General features: G+C 38.3%; 1 non-coding gene across 1 annotated transcript; it reads right to left on the reverse strand.

Moving 5' to 3' along the window:
* Positions 1-245: 245 nt before the first annotated feature.
* TRNAG-UCC (transfer RNA glycine (anticodon UCC)) lies at positions 246-317 on the reverse strand. The gene has a single exon. It is a non-coding gene; the product is annotated as a tRNA-Gly (tRNA).
* Between the last annotated feature and the right edge of the window lie 4,744 nt (positions 318-5,061).

The raw sequence follows: 5,061 nt of genomic DNA on the forward strand, positions 1-5,061 counted from the left end.
AACGGCATGTTGCCGGCTCCTTTTCGACTTGATGTCCACCACGACCCTCAAACCAACCTGCTTTCCAGCCAGGTGACCCCCTGCATAAAGGGCTGCTCCTCCCCAGGTGCAGACTTTGAGCTTCTCGTTACACTTCACGAGGTTCCCTTTGACCGGTTTCTCGAGCCTGCCGAGGTGCCTCTGGGGGGCGGCACCTCCCGCTAGCGTTCCAGCACCGCCCCGGGAAAACGTGTCAAAACGGAAACTGCGTTGGCCGGGAATCGAACCCGGGTCAACTGCTTGGAAGGCAGCTATGCTCACCACTATACCACCAACGCTCCGATGTTAATCAGTTTGTGGTTGTACTCCTCCTTCCTTGCTAGTTGCCGTCTGCTCCTAGTCTAACCACAGGTTTTGCTAGCTGCAAAGTACAAAAATGAACTACTGAAGGAAACATTCAAATATATTCCATCGCTGCCAAGGCTGCTGGAAAAATTTTCTTTTTTAACAATAGAAAAAAAAAACCAAGGTGTCATTCAGTGAAATATTTCCAGTGTCCTGATTTGCTTAACAGAAATCTAAGTAACAGGACTAAACCCTTCAGAAATTCCACTACGGATAATGGCACAAGTGGGAAAAAAAAAAAAAAAGCCAACAGCTGACAGCTGGAGTCTGATGAAATGGGCATCCTCATTTCACCATTTTTTTGTCAAAGGAATACTCTTTCTAGCATTAACGCAGCACTGCACCAGCTACCCCAAAGGAGAAACATAACTGCTACTGCTGAACCCAGGACAATGAGCTTTTAATTTCATGTTTGAAAGGTTAGGTATGTTGTCTTTTCTCTAAACTACTGCTTTTCTATTCTCAGTATCATCCAGAGAAACACTAGATCACACAGAAAATACAGCTGAAAATAAACTCAGTAGATTTACGAAAGGTTAATATTTGAAAGACGATTATCTGAAACACAACTTTGAAATTTTGAGTCTCAAACTTCAGTATATTTTTATCAAAGTGTGATGAAAGGTTTTCTATTAGAGTGGCTAGAGCCAACAAACTAATTTAGAAATACAAATTTTCAAAACTTACATGATTTGAGGATATCCCATGCAGAATCCAGAGCCTTCTAGTGCATCTGTGATTTCTCATCTGAGAATATCCTGTTTACAGACAGATCTGGTTCTTAACATGCAGGAATGCATTGCTATTCTCAGCAAGCTTATAGATGAAAACACTGTGCATTGGTTCTCAGTTTCTTAATAAAGAGACTTTCAGGTCTCTTTCATCCTGAAGTATTCACCCTTAAGCTTACTGCAGTGGTTGTCAGAAAAGTTGTAAGACCTAATACTGGTGAGACATCCACCAGTATCCTGATTCCTGACCCTTTCTGTCACTTTGTCTGCATTTGAGGAATGACTAGGTCCATAGCAGGTCCCAGTCCTGTGCATACTCTGGCCATTTCACCCAAAATTATCTAGTGTTTGTGCTGGTGAAATTTTATGAAAACTTAGAGAAAAGTCTAAAGAATACAGCGGCACCATAGTAAGACTATAAAGTCTTGTCCCATTTTCTCCTCATAATTTTCTTAAAAAGGCAGTAAAATTAGCCAAGATCCTATTTGTAAGGCTCTGCAAATGGGTTGTGAGTGCATACTCTTAAATGTATTTATAACTAAGACTTAATAGAACAAGCTAAGAGGGCTCTGCTGAACAACGTAGAGTCTATTGTCACTTTACGTGACATAGAATCATAGACTCGGGATGTTTTGGGTTAGAACTGATCTTAAAGATCATTTAGTTCCAGCCCCTTGCCAAGGGCAGGGACACCTTCCACAAGACCAGGTTGCCCAAAGCCTCATCCAACCTGGCCTTGGACACTGTCAGGGATGGGGCAGCCACAGCTTCTCTGGGCAACCTGTGCCAGTGTCTCACCACCACCATAGTAAAGAATTTCTTCCTAATATCTAATCTAAGTCTACCCTCTTTCCATTAAAATCTATTCCCCCTTGTTTCATCACTGCATGACCTTGCAAAAAGTCCCCCTCCAGCTTTCTTTACGTATTGGAAGGCTGCAATAAGGTCTCCCCAGAGCCCTTTATTCTCTGGTATTGCTTTGCAAATACACACTTCAGTTATGTGGTGCATGCACAGCAAACCATTCCTTTTGGCATCAGATTTTCTATGTAGTTATGGTGGAACCTTTTACATGGAGCCTTGGCCCTGAGCTAGTAGCTAATTATTTAAGATGACACCGTGGGGCACATCAAACTCACCAATCATAATAAATTCTGAAAAATACATACCTTATTCTAATTTTTTTCGCTCTTTTTTTTCTACACTGTAGACACAATAAATATTTTTTAGGAAAACTGCAAAGGCGTGGATAATAAATTTAAGCCTAGCAAAAGCTGTTTCCAACGTTACTGGAGAGTATGGTTTAACAATCATCACAAAAGTCTATTCTTTATATCTCCGCAGAAATATTCCTTGGAACCTGAAAGTTTGTGGACTACCGTTTGAAAACCATTACCTTACTGGTTAGGAAATATAAATAACTTCAGTAAAGAAGTCAGTCTGGAGGAATTGTGGATGTATTTCTTACTAAGGATGATAATTCTCTGTCTTCATGTTGTAGCCTTAACTGTGTCTTCCTTGTGATCTCACCAGCCCATATTTTAAGGCAATACAGAGTGAAAAGGATGATTTTAAAACTGTGTGGTGGAACTGGAAAGAATGGTTGGGCAGAATGGGACAGGGAAGAGGGATGAGCTAAGGGGAGCTTTGTGAAAGGCAGCCACCTGGGTCTCAGTTCATAAAGCTGCTTAATTCCTAATGAACTTAAGCACTCAAAGTAGCAGATAAACTCAGAAGACTGCATTCCCAAAGTCAAAGTAGTCTTATCCTGCTGAAGGAATTCTAGAAACACTTCTGAACATTCTGTAAGCACCTGGAAATCTGTTGAAATCTGACTCCAGTGTTCCAGTCCCAAATGCAAAGCCTCTTCACTAACTCTTGCATGTCCAGGCAATACACACACACTGCCAAATCAGGGGCTCTGCTAGAAATTTGTCCTGATTGTTTGTTGTTTTTCTTCTCTCTCTCATACACTCATATGTACACAGATTCCAGTAGCACTTGATGAACAAGCAGATCAAATTAACCTTTATTAAGTCTTATAAGAATGTGTGTGCAATGGTAGCCTTTCCTAATCTGGGTTTAATTCACTAGGCAACAAATCTGTTGACTGTGTGTCTACTGTATATAGCAGGGAGGCAGTACTTTACTGTGGCATAATTAAAAGGATTCCTACCACACACATAACAACACACTCTCTGCTTTTTTATTAAAGGTTTCCTTTGTTTGGGTTTATACTAAATTAGTTGCATATGTGACTGCTTTTGCTGCAATAGCATCTTCAACTGCTTAGTGCACCATCATGCTAACCTCTCAGTTAACCCTTGTTTCAAAGGCTACTCAGTACAGGTGCAGCAACATTGCTTTTCTGGCAAAGACATGACTTACTCACTGCTAGTGACCTCTGTTATTGCTAAGGATCTGGGCATGCTATATATGCCTTTTGTTTACAATGCAAGGCCTCAGCTAACTGTGTAATTGAGGTGCTACAAATCCACAGCCTATGGAAACCTAGAACCTATTCAAACAAAAATAAAACCTAGGTCCCAACACTTAATTTGCTCAGTTTGCTGGCAGAAGGTTTCTCCACAGGGTATGGATCTTGGTTTAGTTGTTCTGGAAGGATAATATGCTTATACTGTAAGTCCAGTGGATTTTTTTAGTCTGTATCAGAGCAAAAGGTTAAAAATAAGAACATAACAGAACATATTAGTGCTACCATCTGAACAGAGGCTATTACCCATCACAAGTTTTATGATCTTCTTCAGTAAAGTAACAGCATTGGAACTTCTTGGAACTTCATTGAAACACTTCAAAATGAAAGACATCTAAGGTTCAGAAAAGAAAACTGCCTAAAATATGGTAGGCAAATAGTGGTATAATAATGTTACAGACATGTGATCATTCAGAGGTTATTTGAAAGCTTTTTGTACTTAGACTTCATAGACAAAAAAAAAAGTTTTTAAAGTAATTTTCTTCAAACAAGCCAAATAAAAAAATTAATAAGCACCCTTTATGAGGTTCCTGCTTGAATATCTTACATATTTTTCTTATTATTACTATTTGCTTTTATATAACCTGATTGTCTTAGATGCTGACTTCACTTGGCCAAATGCTGTTCTCCAATCGAATTTTTCACATAGTTATATACTTGTTATATAGTTATATACTTAGTTGTATTAAGGTCAGCCTCCTTGAGTGGTCAGTCCTTGACATACACACAGGCACATATTCATCTTTATCAAAGAAGATAGCAACTCAGATCTAGGAATACTTTGAAATGGACTATAAAGATGGAATTTAAAAAATCTTGAGTTGTTGCTGTCCATCCAGAAGCCTTGCAAAAGTTTTTCACATTTGTAACAGTTGTTAGCTTGCTTGTTTTTTTTTCATTTCTAATTGTCATAAATTACACTCTAGTTAAAAAAAATGACGTGATTCTAGATTTCACAGATAATATTAGTAATTCTAGAATTTTTGATTATGATTACTGAATATTTTTTTATCAACATCTAGAAAACTGACTTTTCAAAAAAAGTATTCTTTAATCAATAATTATGAGAAATATAAGATCCTTTCTCTGGTGTATGTGAGTTCATAATACAATAAGAAAGAATAAGCTGTTAAATTAATCTAAAAAAATCAACTTTCTTGAAAAATAGGATTCTTAGTGTTAAGGAGAGCCCACTGTCCTGAATGCAGTGGAGCAAGACTGGTATAGTATGTCTAAAACGAAGGTTAGCTTCTTTCTGGGCATCCCAGTGCCAAAATCAACTAAAAAGCCAGGCAGCTGTCCCCAAAATAATAAACAATTGTTTAAAAAGTCTTAAATAATTCCTAAACCATTACTGGTTTTCTTCTTTAGGTTTTCTTTGAATTATCAAGGGATAGGAAGTTAAGTGAAAATGTGAACTGAGATTTTTTTTCATGCATTCACTTGTCTTCA

Source organism: Pezoporus wallicus, unplaced genomic scaffold, assembly GCF_028554395.1.
Source record: "Pezoporus wallicus isolate ANWC-B61680 ecotype Strahan unplaced genomic scaffold, APGP_CSIRO_Pwel_v1 contig_7866, whole genome shotgun sequence".
NCBI lineage: Eukaryota > Metazoa > Chordata > Aves > Psittaciformes > Psittacidae > Pezoporus > Pezoporus wallicus.